Source organism: Pholcus phalangioides, unplaced genomic scaffold (assembly GCF_987345545.1).
Source record: "Pholcus phalangioides strain wild (caught in Gottingen) unplaced genomic scaffold, Ppha-v1.0 ptg000027l_1, whole genome shotgun sequence".
Taxonomy (NCBI): Eukaryota; Metazoa; Arthropoda; class Arachnida; order Araneae; family Pholcidae; genus Pholcus; species Pholcus phalangioides.
Window position 1 is genome coordinate 8,922,001 of NW_028301617.1, and position 16,903 is coordinate 8,938,903.

At 42.5% G+C, this 16,903-nt stretch overlaps 1 protein-coding gene across 1 annotated transcript in view; it reads left to right on the forward strand.

The window, feature by feature from the left end:
- LOC149068360 (cuticle protein 10.9-like) overlaps positions 1-16,903 on the forward strand; it is a 230,312-nt gene that overhangs the window by 103,055 nt on the left and 110,354 nt on the right. The window lies entirely within an intron of this gene.

Sequence of the window (16,903 nt, forward strand, 5' to 3'; positions counted from 1 at the left end):
TTTGAGGGTCAAATTGTATGGTGTCACAACCACAATATCCAATAAGAGTTCAGAAATTCTGCAGGATACAGAACTGTCTGCGCTGAGTCTGTGACAGTGTCAACCGATTTGTAAGATGTGGAGTCTCCCGGAATAATTTTTAAGATTTTTTCGTTGATCTTGTTCACACTGTCACATTTTTCGGTGCCAGAATTGCTCTCTCACAAAGCCACTCATGTGATTTTGTTGAATGTTTGGGAAGACTTTGTCTGCAAGTTCTTGAACTGAGTTCAACAACTCAGTTGCAAAATCCATTTGGGAACATAATCAGTCCAGTGCTTGGGTCTACGGGAATTTTTCCATTGCCTAGTTTGATCAACTGATGTAAAAATGATAGTATTGCTTAGTCATTTTGCAGTTGAACTCGCATGTTGGTAGATAATGATAATTTTTTAACTTCGTGCCAGAGTGTTGATGATTTGAGGCAAGCATTGAGTTGGAGCATCAGCTGGCGTTGAACAGTTTTATTCTCAGTTTTGTCGTCGTAGTTGTTGTTCTCTGTTGTTAGTGACGTCATATGTCCAGCTTGTGCAGCGAATATTATTCAAACTCCTTTTAAGCATTTTTTAAATTGAAACTACACCTCTACGATGGGCGGTTGATGAGATAAAGGCCGCATTAGCACTTACAGGATACCCTGTATATAGGCTAGCAGAAATACCTGGCGCTCTTCCCGGGTTTTCTTCAATTACTGGGAGGATTGGAAAAGTTACAATTTTAAAGGCATATATACACGTCTGAAACGCATTGTTGGAAACCACGGTAACCAAAGTAAACGTTCCGAAAGTAATTGTTGAGGCCCCAAAACCATTGTTGCCTGGCAGTTTTTTTTTGCCCATTTCGGGCATTTGCCCATGTACGATGTGTTTAAGATGGGATTTTCTGATCACCTCAAACTTATCTAACAAGGAGAATGCCCAAAGGTGTCATCCTAAAAAAACAGAAGTCTTCAACCTTTTTTTTTCTTCTAGTCACGAGCACTGCTTTGTACATTTATCATCAAAAGAAGAGCACCCTTACGGCAAGTTTGACATACGAATGCATGAAATCAGAAGTAATTTGCAATGCTTGAATGCAATTTGTATAAAGGTGTATAATCGGACAATGGCCAAGTGCTCGCGAGCACGAACATCGAGGACTTCGAAGTCTTCAGGAAGCACCGTGGTGCTCGCGAGCAACGGGTTGAAGATGCCTTTCGTTGAAGAAAGTTTCGAAAAAGAAAAAAAAAATCAAAACTAGTTCTACTCATTTTGAATATGCACAAAAATATGAAAATATCCATTATTATGGGCAGGGCCGTCTGAAGAAGATTATCATGGGCCCCCGGGGCAAGTGATTTTTGCGAGGCCCTACCTGGTAAATTCTCGAAAATTTCAACCAGATCTCATTTTGTGAGGCCCCTTCTTCGCTTTAGGCCTCCGGGTCGTGCCCGGGTGGGCCCATGCGTTAAGACGGCACTGATTATAGGACACTCAAAAAAAAAAAAAAAAAAAATTCAAATACAGTAAAACCTGTCTTTAACGGAACCTGTATTAAGCGGAAACCTGTCTTCAATCGAAAAAAAATTTCAGTCCCGGGTTTTCAATGGCAAAGTACATGTTTAAAAAACCTTAATAATATACAGAGTCTGTCTAACCATCGTCGGACGCGGAAACGGAATTATATATCCTGTTAATGGAAAATGTTCTAAGTTTTCTGAAAAACAAAAAGACAACCCAACTTTGAAATTGAATACCTTAATAACTTTGTCTGACGAACAGCTAAAAAGATTTTCATCGCAATCCTTACAATAATCCTGGTTGAAAATTTCACCTATAGATGGCACTATGCTGCTCGAAATCAGATATGCTAAGTCAGCTCAGCTATTGTCAAATTTCTTGAGGAATTGACATCTTGATCGAGAGAAGTAGAGATCCGTGAGTGTTTGTGCTCTCACCGGATACATGTAACCCGCTTCTGAGGGCCAATGAAAGTCCGTTAACACTGTACCGCCATCTACCGTCGAAATCAATAATTGCACAGTCTCGTCGGATCCGACAGTTACAATTTTGCAGGCTGTCCAACAAACGTGCAAAGAATTCGCTATCATTCGCTGGGTTAATTAAGACATTCAATTTCAAAGTTGGAAGTGCCCCTTTTCCGTAAACCCTGTACATATGTATATATTTTAACATTGAATTAGGGCGCGGTAGCCCAGGTCGATAAGATACTCGCCTTAAGGATGTTTAGAGGTGTCACGAGTTCGATACCCGATTCGCCCTCGTCAGAAAACTTTCCTTCCTGACACAGGGGTACCACAAAAACGGCTACATGACCAGAGGAAAAAATTGCTACCGGAGGGAATGCCCCCATTGAGGGTTTAGAGCACCAACCCCATCGATGAGTATAAAACACAAACGAGCCTGCCGTTCGGAATCGGCATTAAGTTGTAGGTCCCGGTCTGGAAAATTAGCCCTCGTGTGCAGAAAATGACCGGGGTGCGACAAAAATGATCAATGAGCTTTCTGTGGAGACAGTTTTTCTTTCAAATGTGAGATCGAATCGCATTTTTACCTTGAAAGTTGAGAAACTACAGGAAATCAACTTCAGCCTACCACGGTGTCTCCCATGCAGCAATGCTGACAGTCACCGCAACTGCTGCGAAAAGGGTCTGCAACCAGCTGTACACAGTGCGCAAATTTGGTTGAAAACTAGGGCAGAAAAAAAAACCCCTGTCGACGACGGTGCAGTACTTTTATAGCTTATGATGTGTGGTTATCTCAGTATATAAGCCATTGCCATTGACCCCCCCACATCCTACTGTAGGCTGGGATCTTTGATGGGGCCCCCTACATAGCGAATATACAGTGGGGGGGAAGGGAAATGAAAGCTATGCTATCTGCGCAAAAGTGTGTGTGCTTTTAAGTGTGAAAATTTTAGAAAAATTACAAGAACCATTTCGGGATTAGGGGGGCTGATGGCTGGATATCACTATCAGATTGCTTCATTCCGCATACCCGTATTATAGGCGTATACAGCGGGGGGGGGGGTGGTCCTATAAGCCTACCATAAATTAAAAAATAATAATAATACAGTAAAACTTCTCTTTGCAAAAAAATTCATCCATAAAAGAGGGTTGACCGTTAATCAGGGGTTTGAAATGCATACTTTTATTATACAAGGGGAAATTATTATTCGGTCGTAAATGAGGGGGTGACCGCATCTCAGGGTGCTGTCCGTTAAGAAGAATTTTACTGCATTTTTCGGTCGGTGAAATGATAATAATACAGTACATCGGAAGAAAATACCTTTTTGAATGCTATTTTTTAAAACAATTTCTGTTAATTTAAATGTTTTCGAAGGCGAGGACTCAAAATTTCTCGGGAAGAAAATTTTTGAGCCCCCTCCCCCTTCCCAAGCCTTTTGGGCCCCATCCGAAGGCCGATACTGCTTACACACACCGGTGGTTCTCAACCTTTGGAGTACCGCGGCCCGGTAGGATTCTTTTTTCTGAGTGGAAGACCCGGTCATTTTCACGACTAATGGAAAACGAACGGGTATATATATATTATATGAAATATGATGAATCACTGACGGCCCGGTTTGACTCTTGTCATGGCCCTGTACCGGTCCGCGGCCCGGCGGTTGAGAAACACTGGCTTGCACACCTGATCCGTATTGTAAATATAACTACATCTGTCTATGATTATTCTCATCCAGATCTTCTGATTATTCTCAACCAGGGATGGGACAAATCTATTGCCCGACATGCCCGGGGCATGCAAAAATACTGATCACGCATTGCTTTCCATTGCAATGTCCTATTGCTTTCCGGGCAAGTGCACTATCCAATATGCCACAGAGACACGAAAACCATCTCTTTTCATAGCACGCATGCGTGCTCAGTAGAGACGTCTTACTGGTCTTCTCTCAACTCCGCAATAGATCTCCAGGGGTGGCGCGGGCAGAAGAAGAGATGGGCTTTTTCTCTTTGTACCTCAGTGAAATGGTCAATGCAACAAAATATGACAAATATCTGAGATGATTATTTATATCCGTAGCCATAATTATCATTCGTAATTATGACAAACAAAACAGTTCGCTGAAAAAACATTTTCATGGCAAAGTTGGAAGAGCAAAAAATACTGGGGAACGTTTCGTAAAGCACGGGTCATATGGTCACCCAGGACTGGGGTTACCAGATCCGAAGACGAAGGAGGAAGAAGGACGTCCGCGCATGCACCCTTAGTAACGTCACTTATCTCAACTGTCACAATAGATGGCGCCACTATTGCGATCAATAAAATCGGTCACAACAATAGGTTTACCAACCATCCCCCCTTCCTTTCGATGTCATTTCAAGCGTCCTCATACGTTTCGGAAAATCAGGGGCGAAGATAGACTTTAATTTTTACAGAATTTTATTCTGTTTCTGTTCTTTTTAGCGGGTTTTGTTTTACAGTTGGGAAAAATTATTGTTGAGGCCGGTTTTATTAATCGGAATAGTGGCGCCATCTATTGGGCAAATTGGGATAGGTGACGCCACTAAGGTTGCGTGTGCAGCCTTCCTTCTTTCTCAGTTTGCGAATATGGTAACCCTACAAGAATAATTTTTCCCAATTCTAAAAACAGAACCGCTAAAAATAGCAGAAACAGAAAACATTCTGGGAATATCGACGGCTATTGGTGAGGGGTCATTCAAGTATTACGTCAGCATCGATGGGGGTTTCCGATTTGATGACTTATGAAAATATGTAATATTCTTAATGACATCTTACTCGGTGCGCCAAAAACGAGAAAAATGTTTCGAGAGTTTGTGCGCACCTGAAGTAACATTCCCCTTATTGATAAATCCCCTACACCGAGCTACTTTAATGATCTCTAAGTGTTTCGTGGATCCAAGTGCTCTGCAAACGTGTCACGCATAACTCATGCTTGACACAGTTAATTATGATGTGGAACATTACAGATTACTCAAGAACCACTTAAGTAATCTGGGAATGGGCCGATGGTAGCTTGAGATGTAGAATTGCACTGGGTGCCGCTCAAGTGCTCTAAAAACTGTGCCGCATGTCACTTAAGGGGTCTCTGAATATGGCACGGATCACTTAAGTGTTCTGGAACTGTGCCACGGGTCACGTAATCGATTTGTAAATGTGCCGCTTAGTTCATTTTTACAAAATTAGGTTTGAGGGGGGTGGGGACAGTCCACATCAGATAACCCCCAGGATCATATTTGGTCAACGGGCCAAGGGTTTACCATATATGGCTTAAAGGGTGGGTCGCAATGGATTTCTTAAGGAGAAATTTTGAGTTCTTAGCCTTCAAATAGCATTGAAATTAACAGAAATTGATTATAATAAGTTAATAACGTATATAAAGGTATTTTCATTTGAAATTTTTTTTGAATTGAAAAAAAATTTTTTTTGTCTGGAGGGGAGGCACGCGAGCCCCCTATGCCCCCTTCTGATGCCACCAATATGCGTTAGGAGGTGGGGGCAGTGATGACGAAATTTTGATGACAACGGGGGGGAAGGGGTCAAAAATGGCTGAAAATTTGTTTACGTAATACAAATACAACGCCACAACTGGCAAAATGCCCAACTAGGTGACTGAGGAAAATATGCCCATAACAAATAAGGATGTCATATATTTCAAAAATACAGCAACCCAATTAAAAACACAATCACGAAAATTATAAACAGTATAAAGAATATGTCTTAGAATTAGACAACTATAAATACATTATGGGCATTGTATAGTATTTTATCATGTGTATATATTGTTTATAATTTTTGTGATTGTGTTTTTAATTAGGTTTTTGTTTTCAAACCGAGCACAACTCAGGTCTATAGCCATAGGCAATTTACTACCTAGTGCAGTGATGGTAACCTTTCCCAGTAAAATTTCCCTTTCCCCCCCCCCCGCATTCAGGAAAATGTGCTGCCATCTAGCGGGGGATAAACGTAATCAAGAATTTTACAATTCTTGTAAAATTACGTAAACGTATCTTAAGGATTAGAAAAATGTTCGTTTAAACGGGAATTTCGCTATAACGGTATTTGTCAAAATGGGATTTTCTCTCTCGACTGTATTATAATTTTTAACTCTTTTTCGATTTTTCATTCTTTCATGGATTTTAGGAGGAGCAAAGGATGAGACAAGAAGCTGATGTTAAAATTTTCCAATTCGCATATCGACCGAGCTGCACTGCACTGTATTGTTACGAACTTTAGACGATAGATGGCGCGATTCGTTCGATGGCTCTCAAAATGTCGAAATCAGTCGATACCGGTTTCGGTCTAAGCGCAGCGACATGCGATTGGCGGAGAACTGGCGGCAAGTGTAGAGAAAAATCTAGAATGTCCCGATCCTCCATACGGTAGCGCCGCCGACTAGAAATCTGTGAAATAGAATGTTTCGGAATGTTCTTTTTCTCGAAGTTTCTATCCGGGTTATAAATACCGTGGCGCTCACAAGATGGCAGACTGACAGAGGCTAGACAGGCTCAGAGAGGCACAAGGAGATTCAATCAGTCGTGTTTAAACGTTGAGAGAAAGTTTTTAGCTCTCTGATTACGTTGTAAATACGTGTAAATTGCTGTTCTGTAAATAAATCTGTGTTTGTCCGTCGGAACGCTTCTTGTTTTGCAATCTCGAAGTCTTGTGAGAAATTATCCGGAACAATTTGGTGTCAGAAGTGGGATAATTCAAGACTTGCATGAAGACAAGGAAGATGGACATGGACGAGATGCGAGAACAGCTGAACCAGTTGATAAAATTTGCGGGCCAGATGGAATCGGACATCGTCGAAGAGATGAACAAATCCATCGCTGGAGTAAAGGAAGAAATCCTCATCTCCATTGCTGCCATGAATGAAAAGATCAAGGCCATGAAAGAAGATGTCATCACCTCCATTGCTGCCGTCAGAGATTCCATTGCCGCCGTCAGAGAGCTGAAAGATCGGAAGAGTGCCAAGAACGATCGTGGGACCGAGAAAAATGAGAAAGACAAGTCGTTGGGAACCTGGCAAAGTCACGAAAAAGGCCACCTGCTGAGCGCATGCTCAGCCACAGCTATCGGTATGGAAGATGCGCCATGCCGAATGTACCACGTCTCACAGATGCACTGAGGAGACCACGGGGGTACACGTGCGAGGCGAGATCGATGGACTGCCGTGCAGGATGGTCATCGACACCGGAGCCAACGTGAGCATCGTCAGGACGGACCTGGCTCGGAAATTCCAACAACGACTTCTCTATGTACCACCATCGTTGACGCTGCAGACAGTCACGGGAGAGAAAATGACTGTGCGAGGAAAATTAGGAGTCTCACTGAAGTTCGCCACGGTCTCCTATCGACACACCGTCTTCGTGGCAGACATAAGGGATCAATGCATCATCGGAGTGGACTTCTTGAGGAAACACGGATTGTCCTTGGACATGAGGAATGACCAGCTGCACACGCCGAAGGAGCGTATCGCCCTGCTCGGATGTGGTCGTGACGATGTACCTCCAAGGAAAGTGATAGACATTCCAAAGGCGGCTAAAGAGTGCATCGCCGATGCAGAGAAGACCAATGGCAGGACCGGAACTGTGCTCTCATGAGGGTCAGATCGCATGAAGAGGGTGATCCAGCCTCGTAAAGAAAAAGCGCATGGAAATGCCGACGCCCTGACGAGAGGACCGGGTACACATAACCGTGGTCGTTGCATCAAGGCGGAAGAGAAGTGCGGGCCGACGAACCCTGTAGTGAGACGGATAACATCTCAAGTCTCAAGTAACGATCCTTGGAGCGACAAGAACACCAGGAAGGCCCAGCTAGAAGATCCCGACATACGACCTGGCAAGACGTCGCCTCTTCCAGTCTGACGACCAAGAGATACTGGGCGCTATGGGACTCTCTGGCGATGAGAGATGGCGTGCTGTACCGCAGATGGGAGTCGGAGGATGGAAAGACGTTCCAGTGGCAACTCGTCCTGTCAAAGAGCCGTGTGAAAGAAGTCCTGAAAGAATTGCACGAAAGCCCGACCGGTGGACATTTCGGCATGATTAGGACTCTCCAGAAGGTCCGTGAACGATTCTGTTGGGACAAATCCAGGACCGATGTGCACGAGTGGTGCAAGAATTGCGACGCCTGTGCCGCCCGCAAAGGAATCGCCCCGAACATCCTGCGACCGTTGCCGAGGACCGTCCACGAGAGCACCGGATACTCGTCATCGCTGATGAGAGAGGACCTTCGCCAACCAGGTGATCTGATGTTCCGGCGCCGATAGATGCTGCTTTTTCACCGGAGTAACACGTCCAGGGACTCCAGGAGCGCCTCGAGGACATGCATCGAATCGCCAGACGCAGGGTCAGCAGCGGCTCCGAAAAGATGAAGAACCGCTACGATGCGAGGGCCACGTCTCATGACTTCAAGGAAGGGGACCTCTTCTGGCTCTGGGACCCGAAGCGCCGGAAAGGGCTGTGCCCGAAACTTCAGACATCGTGGGAAGGATCCTACAGCGTCGTGAAGAGACTGAACGACGTCGTAGCTCGGATCCAGAAGACGCCATCCTCGAAGTGCAGGGTGGTCCACTTCAACAGACTGGCCTATTACCGCCGGGACAACCCGCCGATTTAAGGACTGAATTGTCGGGACGAACAATTCTAAGAGAGGGGCAATGTTACGAACTTTCGACGATAGATGAAGCGATTCGTTCGATGGCTCTCAAAATGTCGAAATCAGTCGATACCGGTTTCGGTCTAAGCGCAGCGACATGCGATTGGCGGAGAACCGGCGGGGCGTGTAGAGAAAAATCTAGAAAGTCCCGCCCCTCCATACGGTAGCGCCGCCGACTAGGAATCTGTGAAATAGAATGTTGCGGAATGTTCTTTTTCTCGAAGTTTCTATCCGGGTTATAAATACCGTGGCGCTCACAAGATGGCAGACCTGAGAGAGGCTAGACAGGCCCAGAGAGGCACAAGGAGATTCAGTCAGTCGTGTTTAAACGTTGAGAGAGAGTTTCTAGCTCTCTGATTACGTTGCAAATACGTGTAAATTGCTGTTCTGTAAATAAATCTGTGTTTGTCCGTCGGAACGCTTCTTGTTCTGCAATCTCGAAGTCTTGTGAAAAATTATCCGGAACAGTATATTCGAATTTGTCCGACATACTTTCGACAACACAGTGTATGTAACGGGAAAGAAAAATATATATATTTTTTTTGAGGCGTTGACGCTGATGGAAAGCTGAAAACAAAAAAAGCAAGTAAAAGAGGAAGAAGAAGACTAGAAAGAAAAATGAAATGAAAAACAAGTTTTTCAACAAAAGGGAAAGAAAGTGAAAGTTTTCTCTTCCCTGTTACTTTCTACCGAACTTTCATTTTCATTCTAGAAAGGAAGAAAAATACACATAAAATTTTATACTATCACCTTTTTACTTCACGTTGAGTTAGGCCAGTAACCTTTGAAGTTAGATATAAAAGGCCATGCACGTTTTACTTCGGCATAGAGCAGTGTTACCCCAAGCGATGGAATGGTCCAGGGGGGGGGGGGGCGATAGAAGCTATGGACTTGAGGGGCCGTTCAAGTATTAAGTCAGAAAATTTTTAGCCTTTTTTTTTTTTATCTCCCCTCCCCCGCCCCTTGTCGGCAAAATTTCGTCAGCACCGCCCCCCCCCCTTACCTCGTAACGCATATTGATGGGGTCAGAAACGTAGGCGGGTGGGGCGTAAGGACAGTGCCGTCTGAACGCATGGGTCCACCCGGGCACGGACCGGGGGCCTCAAGAGAAAAGGGGACCCTCACATAAATGAGATCTGGTAAGAAGTTTCTAGAATTTATCAGGTAGGGCCTCAGAAAAACCACGTGGCCCGGGGGGCCCGTGATGCTCTTAAGACGGCCCTGCATAAGGAGCTCGTGCGCCTCTTCCCAGACGAAAAAAAAAAATTAATGTGAAAAACATTTTAAAAACTTAAAATTTCGAAAGTAAATACCTTTATATGTTATTATAATCGATTTCTGTTAATTTCAATGCCATTTGAAGAACTCAAAATTTCTCTTCACCAAATGGGGTCCTGAAGGTTATCTGATGTGGCTTGCCCCCTCAAACCTAATTTTGTAAAAATGAACAAAGCGGCACATTTACAAATCGCTTAAATGATCCGTGGCATAATTCCACAGCATTTACGTGGCCCGTGGCACATTTTCAGATCGCTGAATTCATTCCTCAACGATCACTTTCACATTCAAAGATCACTTAAGTAATCCGCGACACTGTTCCAGAACACGGCGATCCGTGACACATTTAGAGATCACGCGGAAAGTTATCCGCGGAACATTCCCAGATTACTTAAGTGATCTGTGGTATAATTACGGATCACTGGAGCGATGCGTTGCACAGTTCCAGAGTACTTAAGCTTCCCGAAAACATTTCCAGAGCACTTGAAGGATCCGTGAAACATATAGAGATCACTAAAGTGGCTCTGTAGGGGACTTATCAATAGGGAGAATGTTAGTTCAGGTGCCCAATAAATATCGAGAGGTTTTTTTCCGTTTTTGGCGCACCGAATAAGATGCCATTAAGAGTATTTCATATCTTCATAAAGGGTGGTTGATGACGTAAGCATCATCCAAACTCCCCTCCCCTCTCTTGTCATCAAAAGTCACCAAATCGGAAACCCCCCATCGATGCTGACGTAATACACGGGGGTGATACAAATTAAGAGAATTTGCATATTTTATCGAATTTCATGAAAAGAACTGAACTGAATGTAAAACCACTGCTTCTAGACAAAAATGCAAATCTTGTACGTCAAATACGTAAGCGTACACGTGTGTGTAGGTGGAGCCAGTAGAGAAACAGGCTTTATAAGCGCGCGTGAATCAAGATGCATTTCGTTCGCTAGCACACCTCGGCGAATTTCTTGGTGTTATTTTGAAGCAATCGGTTAATTTCAAATTGTAACAGTGAAAATGCGTAACCACCAACGTTTAGATGATGGAATGTGGCGGCCAATTGTGGGGAGGCTAGAAGCAGGCCATTCTCAAGTCCAGATTTGTAGAGAGTTCAATTTAACGCACAGCGTCGTGTGTAACTTATGGAAACAGTTCCAGGATACCGGATCCATCGAGAGAAAGCCTGGGCAAGGTCGTCCAAGAGACACGACGGCCAGAGAAGATCGCCATTTGTCGATTATAACGAGGCGTAACAGGAGTGCTTCTCAGCTCTCTCGCGACTTGTATGCAGCCACAGGAACCCGTGTATCAAGGGTGACTGTTTCCAAAAAACTTCATGAGAGAGGGTTGTTTGCAAGAAGACCTGCTGTTTGCGTCCCGCTCACTTCTACGGACAGGAGAATCCGTTTATCATGGTGCATAGAGATTGGCGTATGGATCAATGGGCGACCGTTCTCTTCACTGATGAGTCCCGGTTCAGCCTAAGCACCGATTCTCGCCGTACTTTTATATGGAGAGAACCAGGGACCCGCTACCTACCCTCCAATGTCCGCGAAATCGACTATTATGGCGGAGGAGGTTTAATGGTCTGGGTAGGCATCATGTTGGATGGCCGCGCGCCTCTCCATGTCTGTGAAAGAGGCACTGTGACTGGTGTGAGGTATAGGGATGAGGTCTTGGAGCCCTATGTTTGCCTTTTCAGGGGTGCAGTTGGACCTGAGTTCATTTAATGGACGATAACGCGAGGCCACATAGAGCTCTTCTGCTCGACGATTTTCTAGAGAGTGAGGATATTCGCCGGATTGGCCAGAAGGATCTCCAGAACTTAACCCTATAGAGCATGTCTGGGACGCTCTGGGGAGGGCAATTGCAACTCGCAACCCTCCTCCGGGAACCATCCAGGGAATGAAAACAGCGTTGCTGAACGAGTGGGACCAATTGCCACAGGAAATGATAATTCTGCCTTATTTCAAGTATGAAATCACGCTTCGAGACCTGTATATCTGCAAGAGGGGACCATACCCCCCCCCTCATCTATTAACCCATTTTTTTGTTTATTCTGCAACCGCTGTTGCATACCTTCCGACTCCAACGAGTGTTACGCACGATCATGCGTGTGTATTACAATTATTGAATGATTATTTGTTTTGTATTGTATCAATGTATGTACATATATAAGATAATCGACCAGGTCTGCAAATTCTCTTAAGTTCTTACACCAGTGTACTTGAATGACCCCTTACTAGGACAATTGGAGTTAGGTACGCATATGTGTACTTCAGGTCTTCAAATTGGGTTTGTGATGGGGGGGGGGACCACATCAGATAACCTCTAGGGTCCACCGGTCAAGGGTTTACCATATATAGCTTAAAGGGTGGGTCGCAATGAATTTCTTAAAGAGAAATTTCGAGTTCTTACCATTCAAATAGCATTGAAATTAACAGAAATCGAATATACAGTCAAATCCCGTTATAGCGAACTCCAAGGGACAGAAGAAATTACATCGTTATACCGAAATTTCCTTATAAAGAAATTCCAGGTTTTCGCATTGTTCCTATGCAAACTTATCTGGAGGATTAGAAAAGTGTTCCTTAAAACGAGATTTTCGCTACAACGGTGTTCGTTAAAACGGGATTCGACTGTAATAAGATGTATATATAAAGGTATTTTCTTTCGAAATGTTTTTAATTTTTTTAAAAAATGCTTCTTACATTAAAAAAACCCCATTTTTTTTCTTTTCCGGGGGGGGGGGGAGGAGCTCACGAGCCCCTATGTCCCCCCACCTTCCGCGTACTTTTCTGATCCCGCCAGTATGAGTTAAAACGTGGGGGGGGGCAGTGGTAACGAAATATTGCTGACGGGGGGGGGGGGACCAAAAATGGCTGAAAATTTGCTGACGTAATACTTGAACGGCCCCTTATGTATAACCACCGGTGTATCATTTTCACACACACACAGTAACACGTAGGAACCAATTGCGACCCCGAATCCAAACGTCGTACAAATGTGAAAGTCGTATAAACGAGGTTGTACTGCATATCGTACCTCCTCGATAGTGAACACCATGGCCCCCACATCCTGGTGCAGGGCCCCTATACTATCCTTTTCACGGCCCCCCCCCCTCCATAGTTAATTTATAGCTTGAAAAACAAAAAAATTATGACAATCATCCCGGGCCCCAGGGCTGGAGCCCCGTCAGCGCCACCTTTGTGGGGGACATGGTGGACACTCCCCGTCAGCGGACAAAAAGTTTTGGTCCCACGATGGGTGTCCGCTATCGAGAGGTTCTGCAATATGATAAATTTTTGAATCACGCGTTATTAATATACTCTCTGTGGCAATACCAGATCTATATGGAACGAGGAAACCACCGAAATAGCTGCAGAAAATGGCACCCACGCGACAACATCATGACGCTATCCTCTAATAGAGACTTTCGTTGACGTCCTTTTACGTACGATGACGTTGTTCCGACGCTACTGTAAATATGACTGAAGACCAGAAAAATGTTTTTTTGGTAAAGCCCAACTAGATCATTAGGCTAATTACCGATGATTCCGGCTCGACGTCGTGTCACGGAACGTCTTTCTTTCTGGGACCTTTCACCTTTGCCATCCAAGGCCATACGTGACATCTCAGTTACCTCGAACGGAATAATCCGAAAATGAAAGTGACCCGATTAGAATATATTTGTAGTGATAGTGTCAGTTCACATATAAGTCACTTTCATAAAACGTATATATTTAATTATTTAATTATAAGGTTGAAGCTTTTTATTTTTGATGGGGAGATAATGGTAATTTGTGAGCTTATTTTTTTTAAATTAATTTATTTATGGCATAATTACACGTCATCGTTTTATGGGCGCGCGTGAATCAAGACGCATTTCGTTCGCTAGCACACCTCGGCGAATTTCTTGGTGTTATCAATCGGTTAATTTCAAATTGTAACAGTAAAAATGAGTAAGTGAGTGTTCGAAACACCAAGGATCGCATGGACCGTGTTGGCGCTTACAAAAAAGTTATTCATTGCGGCGTGTCAATATTAAAAAAAAAAATAAATAAAATACAACGCCACAACAGGCAAAATGCCCAACGAGGTGGCTGAGAAAAAGATGCCCATAACAAATATGGATGTCATATATTTCAAAAATACAGCAACCCAATTAAAAACTAAAATTATAAACAATATATGCACATGATAAAATGTTATACAATGCCCATAATGTATTTATGGTTGTCTTATTCTGAAATAAACCGAAACAAATTATAAACACACGTGAAACACGTATAATACAAAGTGTAGTCTTATTGAATGTTAAGGTAGAGAGAATCAAGAAAAGATTAATTCGAATTTCGTTAATACATGTTGTTGGCGAACAAAAGTGTCAGTGTGTAAATAATATTTAGTGTTAGTGTAAATAAATATTTTCAGTCAGTCGTCGAGGCGCTTATTTTGAGAGAAATCAAATATACACATACAGGGTGATCAGCGAATAAGCCCTTATTTCAAAATTAAATATCTCTACAACAAAGATCAATAGAATTATGCGGTAAACGGTACGTTTATTAGCAAAACTGTAAGAATGTTGTACAGAAATTTCGAAAATTTAGTTTTTTTTTTTAAATTTTTAAAATTTAAAAAATAACAAAACAAAACTGGAGATTGTGGGGTTTCGAAAATCCTCATTTGTGTGAAGAGAAACCACTGCATTCGCCTGAAGTTACTGCATGGGCTGCGGTATGCGCCAGAGGCATTATCGGGCCCCCTTCTTCGTGCGAGAAACGATTACTACTGAACTTTACGTTACAATTTTGGAACAATTTGTCAGCACACATGGCGCATACCGCAGCCCATGCAGTAACTTTACTCGAATGCAGTGGTTACTCTTCACACAAATGAGGATTTTTCGGAACCCCAAAATCTCCAGTTTTTTTTTTTTTTTAATTTTAAAAAATTAAAAAAAATCTAAATTTTCGAAATTTCTGTACAACATTCTTACAGTTTTGCTAATAAACGTACCGTTTACCGCATAATTCTATTGATCTTTGTTGTAGACATATTTAATTTTGAAATAAGGGCTTATTCGCTGATCACCCTGTATATACACGGGATGATTGTAAAAAAACTATCCCGACATATGGGCCCCTAACTATCATACCATTCACAGAAACTGAATGGAATTTTGGCATAAGGTATTTTGAGGTATGCGCTCAAGAATGATATGGAAAACAACAGTGTCACTCTAACAGTTACGGTTACAGTGAGAAAATTTCGAAAATATCAAATGGTAACACCAAGTTTTTTGTATTGGAATGAGATCTCCATACTGAAAAACACTAAATAGCGTTGGAATGGCACCTGTAGCACGAAAATCCCCGGAGCTAGGCAAGGAAAAAGGACTTTGCCGTGCACCAGAGCATTAATGTTCGTTTCATTCGTCACAGATCCCAGCCTGATTAGTCCTCCACAAGGTCATGTGGAAAACACAATAAAATGCTTTATTTTATGCTGCTTCTCTGTCCTTATTGGTTGTCCTCACTTTTAGCCTATCTACCGCCGGTGATTTTCATGCTACAGTTGCCGTTCGAACGCTATTTAGGGTTTTTCACAATGGAGATCACATTCCAATACAAAAAACTTGGTGTTGCCATTTGATTATTCTCACTGTAACCGTAACTGTTAGAGTGACACTGCTGTTTTCCATATCATTCTTGAGCGCATACATCGAAATACCTTATGCCAAAATTTCATTCAGTTTCTGTGAATGGTATGATAGTTAGGGGCCCATATGTCGGGATAGTTTTTTTATGATCACCCTGTATATACACACACATACATAAATATACTTATTTGAATATCAAAAGACAATACGGAGAACTTAATTTTCATGCTTGAGAAGATATAAATAAAAAGTTGACATCAATGTTATTGCATGGATATTATCCAACTCAAAAGTAGGTCCGGATAATTACTTCATATCTAATCTCCTGGGCTTCGTATATCTCTAAGCGAACTCAATATTTCACAAATCGAGAATTCAATGCAATTTTTAAAATTATTGATGCGATAGAAAACACCACCATATTTTCGCATTTCTACAGTGAAATCGGCAATTTTAACACTGATTTCTATGGAGATCACCCTTTTCCTGACCCTCAAAGCGATGCTGATGATGATTATGACGTCTATTCAAAACGCCTCATTACTGGGAGTATTGAAAATGAGGCCAACCATTATAAAGGCATAAACTAAAGGCATACCAAAGGCATGCATATACATATGCTAACAGGATTAGAGAAGTGACAAACCATTGTAAAGGCATATACACGTCTGAAACGCATTGCTAGGGAACCACGGTAACCAAACTAAGTAGACGTTCGGAAAGTGATTGCTGAGGCCTGAAAACCATTGTTGCCCGACAGTTTTTTGCCCGTTTGGGGCACTTGCCTTGCTCCGACGAAATTTTAAAGTAGCCTATCGTTCAAGTCGGGTCCCGTTTGGTATATATGCAAAATTTGGTGACGATCGATCTAAAATTGTAGGTTTGTATAGAGAACATACACACACACACAGACAGACAGAAAATCAATTTTATATATATAGATAAGTGTCTGATTGGTAAAATGTTTAAATTATTATAATGAGTCAAGTTAACGCTTCCAGTCTGATTTGAAAGAATTTTTATAAATTTGTTTTGGGTCCGGATTATTTCACTAATATTAGTTAAATAATCTCCTCCATATGCTACAAGGCCGTAACTTATGTGCGATTGGATCCATGCGTAATAGAGTGTCAATAGAAATTTGTGATTTACTTTATATTTTCGGTGATAAAATTTGCTTAGGAAAAACCTCAATTTTTTTTTAAACATTTGCTATATGGGTTTTCCATTTTAAATTTCAGTCGATATTTAGTCCTCTAGGTATTTTATGAAATTAACTTTT